The 27,067-nt window shown below is 36.2% G+C and overlaps 1 pseudogene; it reads left to right on the forward strand.

Annotated features, from left to right (window-relative positions):
* Positions 1-1,962: 1,962 nt before the first annotated feature.
* LOC144374127 (integrin alpha-V-like) lies at positions 1,963-27,067 on the forward strand (annotated as a pseudogene).

Consider the following 27,067-nt stretch of genomic DNA (forward strand, 5'->3'; position numbering starts at 1 on the left):
TAGTCCTTCCATTCTGCCATCCACTCACCCTCTATTCTCAGAGTTACCAGTGTATTGCCACTGTCTTAAAAAACCTGAACATATTTTACACTAAATTTTGATGTGGGAAGAGATGCTCTTTCCTGAGAACACCAGTAACCCAGGGCAGGTGATTTAAAAATACTGTATTTACTTCTTTTGAATGGAGCTAACTTAAGGATATAATACCTATGAGAGAGTTATTTATTGTCATTTTGCTGCTGTGTCTTTATTAGCTGAGGTATGAAAAATTGCCTGTGGACAACATTGTAATATTGTAACCTTCTATAAAATATTCATGTGACTTTGTGTTATGGCTACTGAAGTCCCATCATTTGAGATTCATTCTTTGGGGTAGAAAAGCTGTTTGTCCCTTAATAAAAAGTAAATGCCATGAGAATCTTATGTTTCCTTGCAACAGTGGAGTAGAAGTTGTTCTAGGGCAGGAGCCAGGAAAGGATTAAAATTCAACCAATGTAAGGTGGGTCAGCTGCACAGGAGATAATCTTACAACTGCTTTGGGTAAACCAGGTAGGAGGCTGGAGTGGCCTTCAGTGCAAGGTGCTGACTAAGTAGGCAGAACTTTTGTTTTCTTTTTCCATACTTTTTATTAGTGCATTATAGTTGTACATAATAATGAAATTTGTTGTTACATATCTGCACATGCACACAGTATAGCAATATAGTTGGGCCAATATCATTCCCTAGTATTTCCCCTTTCCCTCCCTCAGGTCCTTTTCCTCTACTGATCTCCCTTTGATTTTCATTAGAGTCTACCACTTTACCTTTTTTCCACTCTAGCTTCCACATATAAGAAAAAACATATGACCCGTGACCTTCTGAGTTTGAGTTATTTCACTTAACATTATGTTCCATCCATTTTCCTGCAAATGATATCATTTCATTTTTCTTTATGGCTGAATAAAACTCCATTGAGGATATACATTCTATGTTTTCTTTACGCACTCACCCATTGATGAACACCTAAGCTGGTTTCATAGTTTGGCTGCTGTGAATTGTGCATGGGTAAGATAGAACTTTTTCTACTGACTTTTCATAGGGCCTCACAGTTTCTGCCTTATAGTCAGGAAGTCCAGAAGGACCTGGGAGGAAAAGAAAGCAGTCAACAATATGGACAGGAGTACATGAAAGTTCCTTTCCTTTCTCTCCTGGTTCTACCTGCTGTCTGCATAATACCCATCTATTTGCCAAGGTTGACACAGCCAGGCCTCTTTCTTCCCGTGGGCCTATACAGGTGTCTTACTATAGAGCCAGGCAGAATAAACAATTCATTTTCATTTTCTCAGGGATCTAGATGACATTTTCTTTCCTTCTTACAGTCTCCACAGGGTTAGATAAGGCAGTAGGCATTGGACTCTTTTGTGGCAGCTAAAGATATGGAGGCAAGTGGCAATAAACAGCCAAAAGCAGAATTTTGGTTCCTTGCTTATTAATATTTTGATAGAGTTTGCTGGTTTTGCTTTTATTTTTTAGGTTTAAGAATGAGAGATTGGAGGATTCTCGGTACCCTGAAACTAAGGGTCACACTCAAAATTCAGGCCACCCCATTTTCCAATCTTAGACTACCTGAAATTAGAAACTCTGCACCCAAGTTTGAACTCTGTCTCTGTGCTCTCCTATCATTAAGTTACTTCATCTTGGAGTCAATTTTCTTACCTGCAAAATGAGGACAATATTGGTGATGGTGGATGTGATGGTAGTGGAAGAGAAGATGGTGGTAGTGTTGATGATGAAGATGAAAGTGGTGGTGGTAATAATGATGGTAGTGATGGTTTGGGATATGTTGGTTGTAGTAGAAATGGTAGTGATGGTTATGAGATGGAGGTGGTATTGGTGATGGTGAAGTGAAGGTGGTGGTGGTGGATTTTGATGATTGTGGTGGGGTGAGTGAGGGAGTAATAGTGAGTGCTAGAGGCAAAGATAATGGTGGTCGTAGTTTTGGACATGATGATGGGGATCATGGTGGTGGTGATTATCGGTGGTGATAGTGGCAGTGATGGTGATGGTGTGGGTACTAAAACTTACTGAGAGCAAGCATTCAAGCTGTTTTGATTTAATCTTCACAAGTAGATATTGTTATTATATTCATTTTACAGAAGAAGAAGTGAGGCTCAGAGACTAACTTCCTCTGGTTCACACAGCTAATAAACATGATCTAGAATTCAGCAGCAGAACTACCTGACCGTAGAGTCTACTCTGTCGCATTAGCTTTCACACACAAGACAAGGCTCTGTTGCTATGACTGATGTGGCTCAGAAAATATAAACCAAGAGTGGTGATTTATCTTTTCTAGAATTCTTGAACATATATCAAGTACATCACACTCTCACTGCCCAGTCTCTATTAGCCTAGAAAAGCCATGATGAACTGAGTTGGAAAAGGAAAATAATGTAGAATGTTATAATCCCTCCTTGTACCTGGCCCATCCAATTAGCATCTATTCTTTCCTCCCTCACAGTATGCATTTCCTCTTATACCTAAATTTTAAAAAGAAACTTCATTATTGTGAGCTTTCTGACATTGCCTGCTCTGGCCCTGGAGCACTTAATTTCCTCATATGGAAATTAAATTTCCACACTTGAAATAGTACTTTCTTGGCCTATCTTTTTTTTAACTCTGTTACAAGGCAGTGTAAATTAATAGCAACAGAGAATTAGTATTGGGGATGGTTGTTATCTTGTGTTATCACTATGAAAAAGTTTTAAAAATGTGTTTTATGACCCTGGAGGTGATTAATAGTAAGAATTATTGATTGCAAGACTTTCCTAGAATAAGTGACCCTTGGGAAGTTTATCTGATACAAACCTTCAATTCTAAGCATTACAGCAAAGGGAATTTTTAGGTAACATTTTTTAAAAAGTCAATTTCAGGTCACTCTTGCTTCTGAATTACATTCATGGACAAGAAAAGCAAGCAGAAAAAAAATCCTACCTAAAATCAGATCACTATGAAATGACATTTTGCATTGCATACACTTTGTAAAAATCAGTGCAAGTTTGTCTGTAAAATATTAAAATATTTGTTTTTGAAGAAACTAGTTTTATTGTATTCAATATTTTTAACTTTCGTAGGCAAATTTTTGGTCTGGTGGAGTAAGCCCATTAGCATTATTTGTAAATATGATTAATTATAACATTTTATAAATTTTTACAGACTACTTGAAGATAAAGATTCCATATCCAAGTTTCAACTCCATCTATATGCCCTCCTAACTTTGTTATAATTTTTTATAACTTTTAATATATTTTATACATTATAACTTTTTAAGTATTTTATATGTTATAATTGTAACTTTTAAAATAAACCCAATATGCTTCTTCAATAAGGAACATTTCTCTTACATACCATGCATGCGCGCACACACACAAATCACACTTCTTATTTACCAAAGAAAAAAATGGGAAAGTTAAATTAAGTGATGTTGATGTCCAGTTTAGTCTTAGGGTGCAATAAAAAAGGACAATTCCCAAAGCTGTAAGAACAACTTTCCTTCTTGCTCACTGAGCATTACCATCTTAACTTGCCAATAATGTTTTAAAATGAGCTGTTCACTTTACTGTATATAAATGTGTGACTGGGATTTGTATATTTGGAGAGAAAGAAAGAAAAAGGGAGAAAGAGAGAAACTGAGGGAGTAGGAAAGTGAGAAAGTGGGGTGGTGGAGGGAGGGATCCTAGGAGGGAGAGGGCATGGCCAGAGAGGAGTGGAGGGAGGAGGGAAGGAGGCAGACAGAGTGGACAGACACAGACAAAGAATTTGTAGCCCTGACTACATTTCAGCTATTACTAAAATGAAGTGGAGACTGGAATTAGTACAGATTTTTGCTCAAGCAAACAGAAAACAGTAGGAGAGTAAAGAAATTGAAATGGGATTCACTGAAACTGCTTCTTTATTGAAATCATGGATGTGCCCAAGTGTGTTTGAGGAGCCTGAAAGTAGCTTGTGGGATTCTGTAGGACTGGAGCCCAGCTCCTGATTCCTGCCTTCTTCTATGTCCTAAGGTCATCCAGGCTATGTCAAGTCCCTTGTGAGTACTAGGGTGGCAGTGAAGACTAAGACAGTCCTTGCCAAAGAGAGGCTCATTTCTACTGGAGAAAACAGGTGAACAAGCATCCACTCACACAATAGGCGGATGCCTATATGCTCTGCTGTTCTCTAAGCCTCCTTTGGCATCTCTTAGTGTTTCCTCCTGGGGCTCTTACCGCTGGTGTTCAGGCTGAGAAGGAATGACTGTGAGCTGTCAGCACCCTGATTGGCCACCTCTGGCACTGCAACAGCATGTCCCTGCTCTTCCCAGGAAGAGAGCCTCAGGACTCCTGACCCTTTCCCTCAACCCTATCTTTATCCCAGATGGCTCAGGACACAGTTTGGCGGCCTTCTGTAATGGAGAACAGAAGAATAGAGTTTGGGAACAATTCGAATCTGATTCATTTTTCATAGCAATAATCAACAGTGAGGAATGAGACATAGGGAAAGTTTTCATTCTCTACTTCATTTCCTAATTCTGTGTGTTACCAGGGGAAGTGTAAGTCACTCACTTCTGAATCCTGTCTCCAAATAATATGATTTTATGGAGCATCAAAAAAAAAAAAAAGAAGCTATTATAGAAAATGTAGCCAGGAATTTGATAAGCCAAGGTCTCAGGCCCAGGTGGCTCAGCATCTCAGAATTTTCCCAACCTGATATTGAAGGAAACCAGAGAGATTACCAAAGAAAGACAGGAGATTAGAGGTGGAGATCTTTAGAGATGTTTTTAGTATGAAAAAAAGGACTTCTATATGGATGAGTTCTGAGATGTTATTAAACTGATACATTTATAGGAAGTGATTTATTTGACCTACACATACATAGTATAATATAATTGAAAACTATTATTACAATGTAACAGTAATATAATAACAAATATAAGTTTAGACATAAATATAATAATAATGTAAAGTACATTAAGTGAAAATATTTATCTGGCAATATCTAGAGCTAAATATCCTATAAAGTTAGTTGTTTGAGTAATTGAACTATATTTTACAGATTTAAATTCCTTTAAGGAATGGACTTCTTTCTTAATAGTCCATAACTCCCAAGGTCATTGTAAACTATAAACTTTTAGATTAGTCTATTTTTGATTATGTAGTTATTAACCCAATGATTAATTCTTATATATGAAGCCCTTGAGACATTTGGAAATGGGCCTGGATCTGTGGCAAGTCCTTTATGCTTATTTTATGTATCTATCTCAATGCTAGCTTGATTGGAATTATATATATTAGATATATATGTATCTATATCAATATATCTATATTTTTTTCCAATCAGTCTATTAGTGGTTCTGATATGTTCATCTTAAATGGGCTGCTTGCCCAATGTTGACATAGACTAAGAGTCAACAGTAGATATTCACAAATGATAGCCCTTGTAGTCAGTGTTCAGCACTTCCCTAGTGGATGCCCTCTATGGCAGATATTGCAGCCACCCAGAGATACCATTTGTATATAACATATGGGTTAAAGACTTTTGGAACCAGACAAGCCTGGGCTTAAATCCCCATTCTATCTCATAAACTCCATAAATTCAAACAACTTATTTAACCTCTCTGTTTCCAATTTCAAAGAATTAAATTCATTAATCTAGTACCTGCCTTACAGTAAGTACTTGTTAGTTGTAATTGTTATTGCCCACAGTTATTTTCTAAAACTAATTAAAACTATTTTTTTTCCTCTCTTTTGACACCAGGAATTGAGTCCCCTGAGGGATGCTTAACTACTGAACCACATTTAGAGCCTATTTATTGATTTTTTTTTATTGGAGACAGGATCTCACAAAGTTGCTTACACTCACCCTAAATTAACGAGGGCCTTTCTAAGTTGCTGAGGCTGGTTTTGAACTTGTCATCTTCCTGCCTCAGCCTCCCAAACCACTGGGATTACAGACATGTGCCACTGTGCCTCGGGACAGTGTTTTTTTTAGTACATAATTAAATATTTTTGAAATTTGTGAAAAATATGTGGAAATCTCATCTGAGCTGTCTGAAAATAATAATCATTTTTCATAATTAAGACCAACCTGGATATTTACAACATGTTCTCTCATTCCCCATACCCTCCTCCACAAAGAAATCTCTAGATAAACATGATCCTGTCTAAATTTTTTATAGATTTTAGATAGAGATATCAAATATGTATATGCATTAAGTAGAATTATATCTCCATGCAAGAAGTTTCATTGTGTTAAAATCTAGGTTATGTAGCTGCTTCTTGAATACATTTAGGTTGATAACGTCAGTCAGCTTCTTTCCTCAAGTTCAAATGCACATTCTAATTCAACTCAAATATCTAGCAATTGACAAATCTGTGTCAGAAAATAAAATAATAGTGCTTTAAATATTTAAAGATGTTAGCCTCTCTGATCTTCTATTTTGTCAAGTGCATGGCCTTAAACAGGTTTATTTACATTTTTTTTTACTTTTAATTTTAAATGTTTTTTATAAAAACTAAATTAGATAATATGTGTAAAAAAGTTATATCTATGCCTGATATATGGTAAAAACTAAATTAATTTTGACCATTTTTTAAAATAGTGATATTAGCAGGACATGGTGCCACACATATGTAATCCCAGTGACTCTGGAGGCAGAGGCAGGAGGACCACAAGTTTGAGGCCAGCCTTGGCAACTTAACAAGACCCTGTCTCAAAATAAAAATAATAAATAGAGTTGAGGATGTACCTCAGTGATAGTTTCTAATACCACCTTCTTCAAGAAAATATAGTGATTTTAAAATATCCTAAGTGTTTCTTTCAAAATATTTTTTAAAGATGAGAAGAAAATTTTAAGTAGTTTTACCAACAAGAAATTGTCATCTTTTACATTTTAGTATATTCAGTTTTCATTTTGATCTTCCTTTTTCTGGGTAGGTCTGTATAAAAAGACTTGAACACATAAGTAAAGCTTTTTGAAATAAAATCTTGCTATCTGAATAATATTCCATTGTAAAAACTACAGTATATTTATTTAATAAGCATCCTAATACTTCTTTTTGTTTTGATATTGTTTTTCTATTTATTTATATTCTATTTCTATTAATTGATAAATAATTAATGTCAAAAATTTGGGGGAAAGTAGAAAAATCTTGGTTTACATCTTAGTTTAGTTATTTAAGCTAAACATTTAAATTGAAATGGATAGACCAAAATATATAGACAAAACTTCACAAAGCTATTTTAGGAGAATCTGTATCAATTTACATCCCTAATTTCTGTATGTAATTTTATGATGAGAATGCATACTTTTTAGGAAACCTTACCATTGCTTATATGTGAAAATGCATCCTTTAAAATTTTTTGATAGTATTTATTGTCTACTGTATGCAAAGTATTATGTCAATCATTATTGTAATATAAATCTGTTACTTTTGAAGTGTGTTTGGAGTCCAATGAGAACTATTATTATTCAAAACTCTTAATAAAATGCTCTTTTGAAGAGATGTTCAGGACCATAGGTAATAATTATTTTTAAATTTTTCATATGATAATATCTGGCCTGGTTATTCATTTTCAAAAGTCGTAAAGCCAAACAATTTCAGTTTGATCCCTGAAACAAATCCAGTTGCAAAATAACAACAAAATTTCAAAATAATTTATCAAGTTTGCATGTATTACAAAATCGTAGAAAGGGCACATTCCTGGGATTGAAAATCTCGTTTGAATCCCATTTACTAGCTTTATGATCAGGAGTAATTTAGTTATGTGTTCTTAAAATCCTATGTACTTTTCTGAAAAATGATGAAAATAGTTCTCAAAGTGCCATGATGAGCATCATAAGATAAGGTAAGTAAAAATGCTTTGGCAATTAGCAAATGGTGTACAATGTGTTATCATTATTGTCATACATCCACAGTGATATGTGAGTGAGTTCAAAGGGTGAGAAGACATGTATTAAAATGCCATGTGGAATTATGATGATGACAATATTTGTATAGTAGGAAGATCTCACATTATTTTCTCATATCTGTATTTGCAAGTAAACATCTGCAAAATTTCTTCCTTTCTGTAATACATACATTAACTCTAGGTTGACTATATGGGCCTCTTGATAGTTCCCATGTAGAAAGTTTTTAATATAAAACAAGTCAAATTACTTTCAGTGTGATTACCAGTACTGGATGTTGGCTTCCATCTATCTTGACCAATAAGAATTCAAATTGAAATGTTTTGCTGGTATTTTCTAAGTCAAAATAATTTAATATTCTGATGGTCTGAATTTTTCATTATATCATGCATCTCATAGGAATACTATAAAAACATAACAAATCATCTCTAATATTTTTATTTGCATAAAGCTTTAGTGAGAAGAAGGACCTATTCTACCTTTTGTCCCATGATTATTGGGAAGTTAAATTAGAAAGGTTTTATATATTAGGCATTCTCTGATATTTGCTTCCAGAGGTTACCTCCTTCTTTTTTCTGTTCTTTCTTTCCTTTGCCCTCCCCTTTCCTCCTCCCACTCTAAGTTCATGGTTGCTTTAATTCACCACACTATTTTTAAAATTTTATAATTATGTTATTATTATTTACCAGTGATTTAATCTAGGGTGCTTAACCACTGGACAACATCCCTGGCCCCTTTTTTGTTTTATTTTGAGACAGGGTCTTGCTAAGTTGCTTAGGGCCTCTCTAAGTTGCTGAGGCTGTCTTTGTACTTGTGATCCTGCTGCCTCAGCCCCTCAAGCCATTGGATTACAGGCTTGTGCCTTTGCACCCAGCACACTATTTTTTTAAGTAGTTCATGAAACTCCATTTTCAGTGGCATGGTCATGGGCCATATGGAAAAACACCATTAATAAATAGGTAGTTATGAGATTGAAAGCAAAGCAGAAGCAAGATGACCATATACACATGACTATACCCTCACTACTTCTTCCTCCTTTTTTAGACTGATAATAGTGTATCCTTTAGTACTGGAATTCATAATTTCCATTGTATTTTGAGCAAGAAGACTTCTATAGTAATTATTTCCCCAAACTTGAGCATCCTATTTCTCTTATTCCTTTTACTCTCTAGCCTTGTGATATGCCAGCATCTGCAACTGTTTTCAGCAGAATGAAGAGTAGGTGGGATTTATGTGGTAAGAGTTTGGGTGACTATATACACTCTCTTGATAAATGGAAGCACAGGTGTGATGTTTTGTGTGCATGTTTCTAAAGATTTGTAAATTCAGAAACCTTTGGGGTTCAAATTTATTTCTGACCAGCAGCTTTATTTCAACAATTTTCAAGCATGAAATTTTTTTCTGGACAAAGGACCTAAAATTCCACTATTTTTTTACTATAAAGCAGGACAGAAACTCTCCCAGTGTGTGTTTCTGAAACCCAAATCTGCATGTATTTTTCTTGTTTGAAAAAAATTCAAAATATATCCTTTTAGCAAAATATGTTGGGGTGGTATTTGAGACAACAAATAGACTTTCAACTAAATATAAGAAATGTAATAGAAAAATGAGATATTATATTCCATCTGATTCAAATGTATGATATGTCAAGGTCATTGTACTATCATATGTAACTAATTAAAATAAATAAAAAAAAAATTTTTAAAGTTTCAACACCAAAAAAAAAGAAAGAAATGTACCAATATGACCATTGCAGGAAAATCTTTTCCCTCTGAGGAAAGTAACTTATATGCTTTTTTTTTTTTTTTTTTTTTTTGTATTGGGGATTGAATCCAGGGGTGCTTAATCACTGAGCCCATCCGAGCCATTTTTATTTTTTTATTTTGAGACACGGTCTCACTGAGAGTTGCTTAGGGCCTCATTAATTTGCTGAGGCTGGCCTTGAATTTGTTATTCTTCTGCCTCAGCCTCCCTAGTTGCTGGGATTATAGGTGTGCGTCACTGCACCCAGCAAGTACTTGTATTCTTGACTCAGGGTCTCAAAGATATAAATGACTATGAAAAAGCATAATTTTACAGGCCTTTCTAAAATTGATGTATTCATGACAATATCAAAATGATGCTTAAATGTAATCATTAACTCTGATTTCAAGCATATAATGTTTTCTTTCATTTTTGGGTAGTTGTAGATTAATCATCAAGAAAATGTTTTTCTTTATGATTCTAAGACTATGAATTATTCCTTATATTAATATCTTTTAATTTAATACTGCTGTTAAAATTTGCTCCAATGTCAAATCTTTCAGCATAGCAGACTGAGCTGGTCATGTCCAAGAAATAATTTGTATGCTAAAACTTGATCAAGCTCATGAATTTTAAATATATATATTAGAGCCACTTCAAAATATAGGCCTTGGGTAGGAGCTCACACTTTTATGAGTGTGGAGGCATGCTTCAATGTGCAGTGGCTTGTTAAGTAAAAACTGTCATTGTAGTTTTAGTTTCTTCAGCTGGGCCATGTAACTTCTTACTCCACTTCTTCCCAAAGCCATCCTGTTTTACCCAGATTCAGGCTATTGGACTGCTTTATTGTGTTCCTTGTGTAAAAAGGGTGTCTTAAGTGCCAACATTCCTGGGGCTTCAGAAGAGAAATGTAAAAAAATAAAGCAGAGAATCTCTCCACTTAGTGCTTCTAAATTGGGCTTTGGGTGTGAATCTATGAAGTATGCAAAGAAGATATCCACACTCTAAAAGAGCATATTGATGAGTTGAGATTGATAGGCTAAAATGGGCACCTGCATGTTTTTATATAAAGAGAACTACACAGAATAAAGACTTTTGAGGAGATTGGATCTGATGTTGTTCAACTTTAAACTAACTTTTGGTAAAAATGTATTAAACCAGGTTTGATTCCTCAAACTTCATTAGGAACTGGGGCAGAGGAAGGAGATAAAGAAGGAGCCATAGAGGGCTGAAGAAAATATGGCTTGTTCCATGACCAAATATACAGTCTAGTGTAATAGAAAACTATTCAATTGTTATGAGATAACATATTTTGGACGTTATTATCTTTGGAATATATTCCTTGGATCTTGACATAATAGTGTGTGAATGCCCACATTTGTAAATGAATAAATGCAAACTGGTTAGGAGTGTTCACAGGTAATTGTAATGACTAACTCAGATGTCTAAGTCTGAACGCTAGCCTGTGAACAGTTAGCCTGAAACAAACTTAGACTCCTCTTGACCTCTGCCTTTGCCTAAAGGGGCTCTCCAAGAGAAGGCTAGGAAGGTCAGGTATTCCAAAGATATTCATTGAATGCATGGCTAAGTGCCAAGAACTTGGAAACATATTATAAATAAGATACAAAAAGTCATTGTTGAAAGAAATTGACTATACAGGAAGAGTGATCCAAATGCAATGTGCTGAGAGCTACAGAGGCTCCAAGTATAGAGGGGTCATATTTCCCCAGGACAGGGAACTTTTGAAGGTCGGAGGTGAAGGATTAAAAATTCATAAAATAAAAATGGAGAAATGGACACAGGTACAAAGAGAAAACTACCAATAAAGAAGAAAAATCTGAAATTTGAAGAAGTATCTCACATTTTATTTTTATTTATTTATTTATTTTTTTAAAGAGAGTGAGAGAGAGAGGGGGACAGAGAGAGAGAATTTTAATATTTATTTATTTTTTCTTAGTTCTCAGCGGACACAACATCTTCGTTTGTATGTGGTGCTAAGGATCGAACCCGGGCCGCATGCATGCCAGGTGAGCGCGCTACCGCTTGAGCCACATCCCCAGCCCCGCACATTTAATTAAATGTCTAATGTCACAGATAAGGAAACTGTCCACAGGAAAGTTGCAAGTGACTTACTAAGATCACACAGTTAAGAAGAGGCAGAACTGGGCCTAGAACTCACTTACCCTAATCCTCAGTCTACTCTTTGCTGTCCTCACAAAATAACAAGTCAATGGGAAAGAAATTGAGAGAACAAAACACTCGGAAGATTGTCTTATTCCTGTTTTATGCACATGCAGTCAGCATGTGACATGGATGTGAGGATTATGGTCACTATTCAAATCCCAGGTGGTAAGTTGGAAGGCTGTATTATTCAGAGAAGGGTCCCACAAAATGCTTTGGCTTGAAACTAACATGATGTGCTGATGATGGTTAAATTTTAGGCTTGGGTGCAAATATAGAAGCATTCCAGCTGTCCTCATGGTCAAGTCCTCAGCACCACACACATGGCTCAGGATAGCAGAGGGCTATGGCTTTCCTGTAGCTTCACCATGCTGATTTTATCAGTCAGACTGGAGAGAGATTCCACTCTGCTAGCCCCCAGCTTACTAGCATCTGCACTAAGCCCTCACTGCAGACCATGTGTTGTCATCCTTTCTAGCTCTCAGCTGCCATTACTGAAAAGCTGTAAGACATTTATAGCTCTATTTCTGTATCCACTTATCTGTTAAGTTTGCACAGGGGACATTCTACCACCTTAGAAAAATAGCTGTGCATTCATGAAGAATTAGAAAGTCTAAGGAAGCCCACAGCTCCAAGAACAGTGATATTTTCTGTTACTTTTCCATTGCCTGTCAAAGGGGAAATGCTCTAGAGAAAGATTATATTTAGCATAATCTTTGTCTTACATGTATGAGTTTTTAAGGAATATGAAATTTAAAAACTAGAACTTCTGTGTGTGTGCATGTATATATTTGTGTTTGTGCATACTTTGTAAAGGGACTGACAATAGATGAATTCAGTATAAACTGCTTTTTTTCATGAGTGGGAAACATCTAGAAACTTGGTGTTACAGAAAGAGAATGGATATATGAATAGCATACAGTAATGCTATGTATGCACATTATATAAAATGATCTTTATAAGTTTATTAAGTCTATAAAGATCTGACAAACAGATTTTTAAAACTCATGCTGTGGGCTGAGGTTGTGGCTCAGTGGTAGAGCACTCATCTAGCATGACTGAGGCCCTGGGTTTGATCCTCAGCACCACATATAAATAAATAAGTTAAATAAAGATTAAAATTTTTAAATAAATAAATAAAACTCATGCTAATTATTTTCAAGGAATAAGGCAAATTTATGGAAATTTAAACTGGATTTCAAGTTGTTAGTACAATTAGAATGACATAGCTGGAGTTTTTCATGGATTAACCACAGAAGGAAAAAAGGAAGGAAGGAAAGAAGGAAGAGAGGGAGGGAGAAAGGATGGGAGGAAAGAAGGAAGAAAGGAGAAAAGGAGGGAAGGAAGACAATGAAGAAATAAAAGAGTTATTAGCTCAAGTATAAAGACTGCATTTCATCAAAGTCATTTGAAGAATAACCTCATTCTTCTTGTTCTAACTTTTCTAAAAAAGAAACATGTCCAGATCAACCATAGACTTGACAGAGTAAGCACTGCACTACAAATGTGAAAAGGTGAACTTCCTTCTTCTTGAGGCAGGCACAGTTGTGCATGCCTGTAATACCAGTGGCTCTGGAGGCTGAGAAAGAAGGATCAAGAGTTCAAAGCCTGCCTCAGCAACTTAGTGAGACCCTAAGCAAATTGTGATACCCTGTCTCTAAATAAAATATTTTTAAAAGGGCTGGGGATGTGGTTCAGTAGTTAAGTGCCCCTAGGGTTCAATTCCCAGTACCAGGAAAAAAAAAAAAAAAAAAAAAAAAGCTACTTGTAATTGGGAGGCAGATTAGTACATGGGATCTCCCAAGAATTCTAATTTGTAGAAGGTGCTGGAAAGAGGGCAATTATTACATCATGAGTCATCCATGTATTTTGAAGACAATCTCTTAAAATTACCATTTAAAGATGTGGTAATATTCATGCACATTCCTGAAGAAATCTATATTTAAGGCATTCCTTGGCTTTGATTCATAATGTTTCCCATATTTATTTTAATTTTTCTTGTGAAATTGCTGTTAGCAAGAGTAGACATAATAGCCCATCTTAACTATAAGCCACTAATCCTGCTTGGGTAAATTTCTCATTCTGTAACCAGGAGATTCATTTGTGCTGTGAAATTTGGTATCCTATCCAATTATTGGGTATTTCTGTTGGAAATTGGGAAGCATGCTTTTATAGCATTTTTCTCCTGTCTTCCTTATGAGAACTACTTAATTTACATCATTGACTCCAATTCTCTGTTGAGATAAGATGCTTTCTGTGGGATTGGGGAGGGCGAATAGCATGGACCTGCTTAGTGGTTTAGTAAATTATAGAATTTCCATGGGATCATAAATACCCTCTTGGATACAAGTACTTGACAACAGACATAATTGTTATTTCCCTTAAGCTTTCATCAGCTTTGAAAAATGAGCCTTTGTCAATTTCGTGGATATAGCTTCTCTGTTAAAAAAAAAAAAAATCACTGTGACACCCTACTTTTCAGCATTCATTAGAACTGCAATGAGGCCTTTTTTGAACAGTCAGTTTAGCTGTCAACAACTAGCTTTCTGGTTAATTATGCATTTCGGGTTGAAAGCAATGTACTTGTGCCAGCTTGAAGTTGCTGAGATTCTTTAGTTCTACTTTTAGATTATGAAAATGCAAGAAACATCACCCTAAAGCAGACCAATGGCCCCTACAGTCCATATTCTCCATTTTAATGAGCACAGGACACAGAAGACCAGGAGGGAAATGCCGATACATTAATTTCATTAAATATTTCTTGAATTTCTTTCCTTGTTGTGCACAAGCTCTTGGAATACTGAAGTTTACATATTTGATAGCTATTGCATAAAATCATGTCTTAACATGTTCTTTTCAGATCACCATATAGACTGCCAAAAAAGAAAAGGAAAAGAAAAGATGTAACAATTCTTGAAGCCATAGTAAAACCAATGAATTACAGAGAAAGTATGGATGGGATATTAGTGTTTGTAAGTGAGAATGAATAAAAGTTGTGCAAGGTTTGACTCTAAAAGACACATGACCAGTCAAAAAAAAAAAAAAAGATTTGTTGTCAGAATGTGTTCAGAGAAGGCTTTCATCCACTAATGAATGACAAGTGAGAAAGCTGTAGAGAAGCAGGTTAAAATTCATGAATTTACTTTATCTTCATAGTCTAAGGTTAATATTCCCTATTAAATGCCAGTGAATCTGCAAATCTAGGATCATGTTAAACTTATGAAAAGTTATATTTTAAAATATATTTTAGAGTCCCCAGCCCGTGATGTTGCATTGAACGGAGCTCAGAGGAGGCGAGGGGCACCCGCGCTACTGTCCCCACCTCATGCACCCTGCGCCTCCCTTCCAGGGCAGCCTCTAGGAAACAGCCCTCCTGCCTCTCCCAGAGCTGTCCCAGGCTACCTGGGAAGAGAGCCCACAAGTTAGGGCTCGCACAAGCGGCGGGCCCCTGGCACCATGTGTCCCGGGAGGGGCAGCCGCTCCAGGCTTGGCATCCTGGGCGCACTTGGCCATTGATTCTCAGGTGCAGCGGCGGTGCGCATTGGCCCCTGCCTCCTCCTGCTTCTGTTTCTGGACTACTGCTGCCTCTGCAGCACCTTCAACTTAGATGTGAACAGTTCTGCAGAGTACTCTTGGCTCAGAAGGAAGTTACTTGGCTTAAACTGTGGATTTCTTCATGCCCAGCACCTTCTTCCAGGATGTTTTTTCTGGTGGAAACTCCCTAAGCAAACACTACCCAGCTCGGGGTTGTAGAAGGAAGGCAAGTCCTCAAATGTGACTGGTCTTCTAGCCACCAGTGCCAACCAACTGAATTTGATGCAACAGGCAATAGAGATTATGCCAAGGATGATCCATAAGAGTTTAAATCCCGCCAGTGGTTTGGAGCATCTGTGAGGTCAAAACAGGATAAATTTTTGGCCTGTGCTCCCTTGTACCACTGGAGGACAGAGCTGAAACAGGAGAGAGAGCCTGTTGTAATTTTCTTTCTTCAAGATGGACCTAAGACTGTTGAGTATGCTCCATGCAAGTCAAAAAATATTGATGCTGATGGACAGGGATTTTTTTTTCAAGGAGGATTCAGCATTGATTTTACTAAAGCTGACAGAGTACTTCTTGGTGGCCCTGGTAGTTTTTATTAACAATGTCAGCTCATTTGGGATCAAGTGGCAGAAATCTTATCTAAATATGACCCCAATGTTCATAGCATCAAGTATAATAATCAGTTAGCCACTCAGAATCCACAAGAAATTTTTGATAACAGTTAGTTGGGTTATTCAGTGGCTGTCAGATATTTCAATTGTAATGGCATAAATGTCTTTGTTTCAGGAGTTCCAAAAGCAGCAAGGACTCTGGGAGTGGTTTTTTTTTATGATGGGAAAAACATGTCTTCCTTGCACAATTTTACTGGTGAGCAGATGGCTGCATATTTCGGATTTTCTGTAGCTGCCACTGGCGTTAATGGGGATGATTATGCAGATGTTTTTTTAGGCAAACTCCAAATGGTGGGGTAGATCTCTGTGTCTCTTCAGAAAGCTTCAGGAGAATTCCATACTACAAAGCTGAATGGGTTTGAGGTCTTGGCACAGTTTGATAATGCCATAGCTCCTTTGGGAGATCTGGACCAGGATGGTGTCAATGATATTGCAATCACTGCTCCAAATGGGTATGAAGATAAAAAAGGAATTGTTTATATCTTCAATAGAAAATCAACAGGCTTGAACACGGTGCCATCTCATCCTTGAAGGGCAGTGGGCTGCACAGAGGATGCCGCCAAGCTTTGGCTATTCCATGAAGGAAGCCACAGACAGAGACAAGAATGCATATCCAGACTTCATTGTAAGAGCTTTTTGTGTAGAGCTGTCTTATTCAGGACCAGACCTGTTATCACCATAAATGCTGGCCTTCAAGTATACCCTAGCATTTAAAATCAGGACAATAAAACCTGCTCATTGCCTGGGACAACTCTCAAAGTTTCCTTTTTTAATGTCAGGTTTTGCTTAAAGGCAGATGGCAAAGGAGCATTTCCAAGGAAACTTAACTTCCAGATGAAGCTTCTTTTGTATATACTCAAGCAAAAAGGATCAATTCAGCAAGCACTGTTTCTCCATAGCAGGTTCCCAGGTCACTCCAAGAACATGACAATTTCTAGAGGGTGCAGATGCAGTGTGAAAGAGCTGATAGCATATCTGCAGATGAATCTGAATTTAGAGACAAACTTACCCCAATTACTATTTTTATGACGCATCAATTGGATTATAGAACAGCTGCTGATGCCAAAGACTTGTGACCCATCCTTAACCAGTTCACTCCTGCCAACATCAGTGGACAGGCTCATTTTGTACTTGACTGGTGAAGCCAATGTCTGTAAACCCAAACTGGAAGTTTCTGTACATAGTGATCAAAAGAAGATCTATATTGGAGATGACAACCCTCTCACATTGATTGTTAAACTCAGAATCAAGGAGAAGGTGGCTATGAAGCTGAGCTCAGCATTTCCATGCCACCACAGGCTGATTTCATCAGGGTTGTCTGGAACAGTGACGCATTAGCAGGACATTCTTGTGCATTTTAGACAGAAAGCCAAACCCGCCAAGTGCTATGTGACCTAGGAAACCCAATGAAGGCTGGAACTCAACTCTTAGCTGGTCTTTGATTAAGTGCTCACCAGCAATCACAGAGATTGTGAAATTTTATTTACAAATTCAAAGTTCTAATCTTTTTGATAAAGTAAGCCCAGTTGTATCTTACAGAGTTGACCTTGCTGTTATAGCTGCTGTTGAGATAAGAGGAGTCTCAAGTCCTGATCATGTCTTTCTTCCTATTCCAAATTGGGAGCACATGGAGAAATCCAAGACTGAAGACAAGATGTTAGACCAGTTGTTCAGCACATTTAGGAGTTGAGAACAATGGTTCAAGTTCATTCAGCAAAGCCATGCTAAATCTTCAGTGGCCTTATAAACATAACAACAACACTTTGTTGTACATTCTTCATTATGACATTGATGGGCCAGTGAATTGTACTTCAGATATGGAGATCAACCCTTTAAGAATCAAGATCTCATCTTTACAAACAACTAAGAAGAATGATACATTTGCTGGGCAAGGTGACCAGAACCATCTCATCACAAAGCAAGATCTTGCCTTCAGTGAAAGAGATGTTCACACTTTGGATTGTGGAATTGCCCAGTGCCTGAGGATTGTCTTAAGTTAGGCAACTAGACAGAGGCACGAGTTCAATCCTGTCTTTACTATGGACTGAGACACTTTTGTAAATAAGAAATACCAGAATCATTCATATTCTCTGAAGTCATCTGCTTCATTTAATGTCATAGAATTTCCTTACAAAATCCTTGCAATTGAGGATATCTTCAATTCCACATTAGTTACCACTAATGTCACCTGAAGCATTCAGCCCCATGCCTATGACTGTGTGGGTAATCATTTTAGCAGTTCTGGCAGGATTGTGTTGCTGGCTATTTTGGGTTTTGTAATGTACAGGATGGACTTTTTAAAACGTTCAACCACCTCAAGAACAAGAAAGAGAACAGCTTCAACTGCATGAAAATGGTGAGTGAAACTCAGAAACATATCTGTGATTTTTAAGTTATACTACATCCTGGATTGTTAGGATTACAAACTTGATTACAGATTTAAATTCCCTTCATGAGGAATAAAATTCTAAGACTTCTGCTGAATGTACCCAGTGACTTCCGTCTAACCACAAAATTGAGAGCAATATTTGTCGGTCTTCTCTTTATAAATAAATTCAGACACGTTAATACACATACATTGCCCTGTTTTGGATATTTAAATAATGAAATTTCACATGATGGTTTTTATTCATTGTACGTAAGATAGGTAGGGCCTCAGTTCCTACTTTATATAAAATAGTATCTATTACAATTACCATTTCTGATTTAGTATTTGAGGTTTTACTGTTCATTGTTTTTTTAAAGAAATCTAAATTTGGACCTTAGCATCCACATTTTTTATACAGGTATTTATTTAATACACACTACACTACAATTTACTTTTAAAGCCACTGAAAGCTTTGCAATTACCTGAATTTGGATTTGAATATCTATTACATAGTTGAACTTTTCAAAAAAATTTATGATACCACCAGAATTCTTTCCTGGAAACTGGGTGTTTAGGTTTAGCTGAGTGGTTGAGCATGTGCTTAGCATGCATGAGGCCTTGAGTTCAGTCCCCAGCTCTGGGGAGAAAATTTTCCTGTAATGATAATGGTACAATATTTTAACATGAAAATTGGGTACATGTGATTAATTTTTCCTTATATTTAATCCACATATATTTATTAAAGTATAAAGTAATATATATTTATTACTTTAATTTTTTAAGTTCTACAAGAAATCCTTTAAGCCAACCTATATAAAAATGAATTATGTATTAACAAATATCTTTTAGTGTGTGTAATAGTTTAATTTCAGCTCAATATCATGATAGTTAAAGTCATATGAAGTTGGAAATCATTTCCAAAGCACTTCTAGCCCATTGATTTCATCTGGATATTATTTATAGTTAACTTAAAGAAAGCATTTTAGTTGAAAGACTATTACCTTATTAATAGTATGTTCTTAGAGTGGAGTCTTTAGTTATGAATTTATTTTCCTCCAATATGTTTTTTTCTTATATTTCTAAAATTGTTGCAATAAGGGGTCAAGATCATTTTCATTACAGACAGGATCCTGAATCCCCATTTCCATCCCATGAGAAATTCATGGGATCAATACTCTTCAGGTAGCTCCCAAGATTACTTTTAGCAGTAGCATGATGCTACTCCCATGGGTGGTACCTCAGTTTAAACAAGATAATGTGTAAAACCAGTCTCAGTTATCAGAATTATGGCAAAAAGGTATTTTCATAAGGTATTCAATTTATTGAAAACCTTTTAAAGCTTTCTTGAGTTTTTTGTTTGTTTGTTTGTTTGTTTTAACAGAAATTAATTTTTTAATAAAAGCAGCATAGAGAGCAAGTTGTAGTTTCTATGCCTGCAGGGTGGTGAATCTTCTGGTAGAATGTGTAATTTATTCACAGTTTCTCAAGACCTAGGGATGACTTTTAATTATCCCTATTTTGTTCAATTACATCATGTTGTACTCTAGAAATAGAGACGTCAATAGTTTTTTTAACTGCTGTTCTCATTAAGCAATGATAAATATTTCCTTAAAATAATTGTCTATTTTTCTGTATTTAAAAAATAATGGAAATTTATCTTGCCATATCTTGTGTTATATAAGCACAAGTGATGACCAGAACTGGAGAATATATTTGCAAAGTAGAAGCACATTTAGATGCAAGTTAGAACATGGACAAAACATTATATTTAGCTTTAGTGAGTTCTAAAATTAATGTGTTTGGGGGGTAGAATTTATTATTGGCTTGAAAGATCTCAATCATATGCAATAAGTATTTTATTACCAATAATTTTAAATTCTTTTAAGAAAAAAATTATTTTTACCCTAGGGCCAAGTGTTTCGTACCACCAAGCAGTCACTAAGTTGGTCTATAGCAACTTTTCCCTCATCTGTTTTTCTATCTAAGAGCTGTCATTCATAAAAATACAATTTGAATAGAAATTCACTCTTCAGCTGGTGTTAGTATTTGCTTTCACTTAATTTTTTTCCTTTTATGAACTCTTATCTCAATGAACTTCTTGAAAAAGGTATTGAAACTTTGATCTTCATTGTCATTATTATCAAGTGCAGTACAACAATGTAACCAAACCTAGCTAATATCAAATTAATCATTGTTGGGAGTTTCCCTGAGGATTCCCTGTTTTTTTCTAATAATGGGTCCATGAATGTAACATGGCGGCAGGCAAACTGCCAATGAGCGAATAACAGGTTGTTTTAAAATTTTTTCAGTTGGCTCACCCAACTGGGCTTGTGAACAGCTCATGACCCCCATGAATCCCATGCACCTCAGATGATGACCTAACAATTACTATGATTGGTCCCAGGGGGTTCCTGTTTTAGGATAACTGACTTTCATTTCCCTATATAAGCTGGCAGCAGCTTGCAATAAAGTGCTTCATCTTTGTCACTGCTGTCTGTGTGTGTGCATTTTAATCTCTGACGAAGAGCCTTGACTTTTCAATCATTAATTTAGTAAGCCTAAAGAGCAAAGATTAATAGTATTTCTGTTAGTGTGAAAGAATGTCTCTGCTGTGGATGTACAAAGAAGTTAAACACTCCATTCTATGATTTATTTCAGGATGAATACAAACTCTTCCTCACCAGCTTTGAAACACTTGGAAATATCTTAAGGTAACTTAGAAGCTGTATATATCAAAATAATTTGCTACCTACATAACACAGGAAGTAATTATCTTTATTTAGCTTCTCTTATTACCACCCACATTAGTTGGGACATAGAATGAGTTTTCTTCTCAAATCGATCATTGGCTAAATTGGTGTGAGTTAGTGAAAGCTGATACAGTGTTCTGCTTAGTTTCCCCTGTGTAACTTGTGGCTGTACAATAAACTTGAGCATATGGTGCAATATATATATATATATATATATATATATGTTTTCAAATAATAATAAAGTGACATTTTAAAACAAGTAAAATAATTGCGTCTAATATTCAAAAACAACCAAAGATTTTTGCTTATTTCCTTGAGGACATGTGTGGCTGGGGTTTACTTTTACTTCCATGCTGTATTTTCATGTTCTTCCTTCAGAGACATGGCTATCATTATTCATTATTAGTGACACATTTGTTTTGGATGTGTGAATGCTTTCTGTGAATAGGTCCTGTACTTTTTGAATCCTGCACAGTGATTATTCTTTTACTAGTCTGAAGCTGTCATGGGAGAAGAGGTGTTTCTGAAGAAGGGTCTAGAGGAGTTCCCTGGGGAGAAGGTAAAACTCCACTGAGGACCAGTGGGATCCTTGGCTTATGTGATAGAAAAAAAATTCAGAGGCATAAACAGAGGTGAGTTTTAATGGGATCCCCAATAATCTGGAGTGTAGGAGAGAGGCATGCTGTCCCTCTCTTTCCAGAGAGGACCCAACTCTCTCCCTTTTACTATCCCTTCAATAAACCCTGCCTGTTGACTCTGAGCAACATGTCTAAAGTCTGACTTGATCTCAAGAATCAGGGTTTGAAGAGTGGTGGTGGGGAGTATCTGTATGCTGCCTCAGTTTCCTGGAAAGCCTCATCCCTCTAACATCCCCTAGTCCTTCCTTTATGTTTCCTTTCTACCTATTTCTTACTTCTTCCACTTCAAAGCTATTGTTGAATTTCAACATTGACTATGTATGAAAGAGGAAAGAGAGAGAGGAAATTTTAAGGGAGAGGTTTCCAGATTGCTAAGAGTACTGCTGAGAATATCTAAGGAGTAAGATGGTCAGTGACTTGACAGAAAGATTCTACTGAATTCACTCCTGTGGGGAAAGTGAGGGAAAAGACCTGAGCTATCCCACTGTGGTCAATAATGTCTTTCTCAATATGGAAAACTGCTGTTAATGGGCAGAGATATTGGCCCCTGTTTCCTGGAGGGAATAGGAAAGTGGAAGCTGGGCCTCTTGAAAGGACAGCCACTGGGAAAGCTCCCTGGGCTGTTTACACTGCTAATCTGCTAACCAGGGGGCAAGTGCATTTCCTTCTTAAACAATCAAGAGACTACTTTCTTTTTGATGCTTGAATTTAAAGGAACAATTATTGATTGCAAAATGTTTGTTTTCAAATTAAGGGAATTGTCATGCTACAGTGAATAATGCCAAATTGCTTGGTGTTTTGAGTTTATTTTTAATGTTTCCTATTCACTGAGGATCAACTCTAAAATACCAGTTAAATCTAAATTTAAGTTTCCAAATGATTTCATGCAGTTCTATTGATGTGGATTATTCATGAAACCTACATCTTATACATTCCAGTGTCCTTTATGGAAGTCACAAATGTCTTAAGTAGAGAAAAAAATTTCATGGCTTTAATTTTGTTAACTGTGGCTCAGTTCAGGAGCAGTAAGTCACAAATGAAAATCAAATGGCACCATTGTGTCAGTAGCTAATAACAAAGGCTTTATCTGAGAGAAGCACACACAGAATTAAAAGGGTGAATGAGGATAGTGTAGTTGGTAGCTGAGTGATAACTCCAGGGTAACACATGGAAGTTTTCCTTTCACTTTGCTATGATGATAAAGAGAGTGGGCGGGACATGGCCGTGCACAACTGTAATACCAAAAGACATAAGAGACTGAGAGAGAAAGTTGGCAAGTTCAAGCCAGCATCAAATTTAGGGACATGTGAAAAAAATAAACAATAAGTATTTAAATTCATCAAGGGAAAAATAAGTGAACCCAGTGAAAAGCCATGGTATACATTTCACTTTACTGTAGACTTTAATGCCCAAAGCCCTCCTTTGCTCTACAGATCCTTATCAAGATGCCTTCCTTGTCCCTCTTTTCATTTTTTTATCTTTTCCTTAAATACTGTGATTGTCAGCTTTCATTACTAATAGATAAGAGGCTATGCGGAAAAGGGAAAGATTGTCTTACAAAATCTTAGAAAGCTCTGGGTATTTCAAAGATATTTTTAGTAAAAGCACAAAAGTAAATTTAGTAGGTCTTTATCATCTAGAATTTGTGTAAGACAATTGATACCATCCTCACACATCCATGATTCTATACAGCATTACTTAGATTTATAGGGCGATTTCATGTTGCTCATGCTTATCAGTAAATGAGCCTGAACACTCAGGTGCCCTAACTTACTAGGGCATTTCTTGTCTTTATTGGAAATCTTTAGTCAAGGAAGAGATGTCTTATTCTCTGTTTGGTAATGTACAGTTGTAAGGGGTAGATAAAATGGCCTCTTGATCTCTCTTCTCTGAAATTCTATGATAAAAGCTATGATTAAAAAATCTTCTGTTCCTTTGAAGAAGACAACCAGCTCTTTGCTATCTCTGCTTGGGAACTCAGAAGAAATGAAGCCAAACTTGATCATGGAGAACTTGGCTTATTTCTGTGTACAGTTTCTAGTGGTCAGGGCATTTAGTCAACGACATTGATAGAAATGGAGGCTAGTGACATGAAGTTGAGGGTACTCTCTCACGGGGTGGAACTCTGGCTCTTGATCACTGTGTGATGTGGATAAACGTTTTCATCTACCTATTTCACTTTTCCAGCTGCCAAATGTAGGTGTTTGATTTCTGTTCTCCCTAAAGTTCCTCTGTGTTCTGAAATTCAAGAGTCTAGGATGAAGAGTTCTACAGTGTGGGGGCTGGATGATTGCTCAGGGCTCTCCTAGTCCCAGGAGAATTTGAAGGAAAGACTTTGGGAGGAAAGAGGATGAAACATAATGCTCTTGTAGATCCTTGGGGATTTATAGGAGAAGATTTTATGGTAAGTAAAATTTTATGGTAAGTAGATTCCTTATAGCTGTATGACCATTCCACGTTGAATAGAAGGAGGGAAATTGGGCTATAAGCTCCTAATTTACAATTAGCCAGAAAAATTGGATTTTCTTAAAATGGAGGAGTGCAGCTTCCAGGAAGTATTTCTAGTTCAGTGCTCTGCTGTTTTCAAAAGGACACATAATCCTATTTATTCAAATCCCTTGGTGACACACCAGCATCACCTTGCCTTGCTAAATATTAAATAAACTGATTTTCTTCAAAGTATACTTTCCACCCAAATTGAGTTTATCTGTACATATATATATATATATATATATATATATATATATATATATATATGAAATAGGAAATATCTATTTCTTATATGCATATGAAATAGAATGCTTACTAGGAAGGATTAGTAGAAGAGCCCTTGTTGAGAGCAATATTTTCCTACTTGGAAAAATGAAAAGGAAATAAAAGTAGCTTCCAAATCTGTCTTATCAATAATCTTTCCAGAAACAGCAACACAACATGCCAGACTTGCCTCAAGATAAATCCACAAAGTGCCATTTGGGAGCTCTAGGATTTACTACTTGCCCTTTCAGAAAATTTGTATCACCCTAATATAAAACCAGACATATCAAGGAAAGAAACCTTGAGACCAATATCTCTGATGCACATAGATGCTAAAATTCTTTTTTTAACATTTATAAATTTTATTTCTCTATTTTCATTCATGCTACAAATGCAGTAGTCAAAATGTTTATGGTTTTATCTTTCTTTTACTCTGCATTCCCATAGTTTCTTTTCCTTCCTATACTTTTCTTTGTAAAATTTTCTTTTCTTCTATTACTTGATCTCATTGCTTCCTATATATATCTTGAAAGACCTTTGCCACAATTATGATACTATAGTAAAAACATTTCTTTTGCATTAATGTTTTGTTGGTATCTGCTCAGAGAGTCCATACAAACATCCTTTGTTTGGAGTGTTTCCTTCGGTTTGCTCTTGCTAATGGAGGTCAGGAAAGTATATCTGTTAGGAAGTTCTGGGGACTGGTAATTTGTGATCCATCTGATACACAAATAGGACAGAGAGTTAGAATTATAAACTGATGGAACAAAACAAAACAACAGTGCTAATCTGTGTTCCCACTTTCACTTCACATCACTCTTTACATAGGTTATATTTTTAAAACAAATAAAAACAAGTGCAAATATTTTAATTGCCTTATTAAACTTGGTAGAACATTACATAATACATAATATTAGTCACTTTTAATATATTACAAATATATTTTCTTTTCTTTTTTTTTTTTTTTACTAGCAAATTGCATACAAAAATATATTTAAAAGTTAGTACACCACGATCAAGCTGGGTTCATTCCAGGGATGCAAGTTTGGTTCAATATACAGAAATCAATAAATTTAACTCATCACATCAATAGACTTAAATATAAGAATCACATTATTATCTCAATATATAAAGAAAAAAGTATTTGCCAAAATTTAGCATCAATTTATGCTCAAACGTCTAGAAAAACTAGGGACAGTAGGAACATACCTCAACACTGTAAAAGGTATACATGCTAAATCCAAGGCCAACATCATTCTAAATGAAGAAAAATTGCAAGCATTCCCTCTAAAAACTGGAGAAAGATTTCTCATAGACTCTCCTCTGATCCCCCACCCCTAGGAATGAGACCCCCACACTGACATAGTAGTTAGGAAAGAAGGAACACTGGGGGAATGTTACTGTTTCTCAGTTCCATGACATGGACAATTCGTCTGTATTGGTGGGAAATAAAAATTGTCTAAGTGGTAGACTTGGAATTTTTGGCAATTGACAGGAAGATTTTTATAACCACATTAGTATCAATCATACTGTAGTGATTTTAATTGCTAAAACCCATCATTAATGATGAATATGTTTAAGTGTCTTTTGTGTCTTTCAGGGTGAGGAAAATACTAGAAACTTGAGTTAGATCATAAAGAGGAAATACTGAGAACTGATGTTTTTAGCTTGGCACCAAAGTGTTTCAGAATCAGAAGTTCAGATCACCCTCTGTGGAATACTTCTATCAACATGATGAAAGATGAGATAGAAGTATTTTAGGTAAAACTTAAAGCCATCATTGTAAACATCACACACACACACACACACACACACACACACACACACACACACACAAACACTTAGCAAAAATACAAAAACCTGCATGAGATATCTACATTTTTGCCGAACATGGTGGTACACACCTGTAATCAGCAACTCAAGAGGATGAGACAGGAGGATCATGGGTACAAAGCCAAACTCAGTAATTTAATGAGGTCCTAAATAACTTAGTGAGACCCTGTCTCAAAATAAAATATAAAAAGGGATGGGGATGTGACTCAGTGGCTAAGGACCTACTATGGTTTAGATGTGATGTCCCCCAAAGGCTCACATGTGAGACAATGCAAGAAGGTTGGGAGGAGAAATGATTAGCTCATAGCCTTAACCTAGGACCCAAGTGAATTAATTCCTGGTGGGATTAACTGAGTGGGAACTGGAGACAGTGGGTGTGGGGTGTGGCTAGAGGAAATGGTTCATTGGGGACATGGCTCTGGGGTATATATACTGTATATATTCTGTTTTCTGATGACCATGTGAGTTGCTTTCCCCTGACACCCTCTTCTACCATGATGTTCTGACTTTCCTTGAGCCCTGAGGAATGGAAACAGCCTTCTATGAACTAAGACCTCTAAAACCATGAGCCCCCAAATAAACCTTTCCTGCTTTACAGTTGTTCTGGTCAGGCCCTTTAGTCACAGCAGTGAAAAAGCTGACTAAAACAGGGCTCCTGGGTTGTTCAA

This window comes from Ictidomys tridecemlineatus, unplaced genomic scaffold, assembly GCF_052094955.1.
Source record: "Ictidomys tridecemlineatus isolate mIctTri1 unplaced genomic scaffold, mIctTri1.hap1 Scaffold_584, whole genome shotgun sequence".
NCBI classification, from domain to species: Eukaryota; Metazoa; Chordata; class Mammalia; order Rodentia; family Sciuridae; genus Ictidomys; species Ictidomys tridecemlineatus.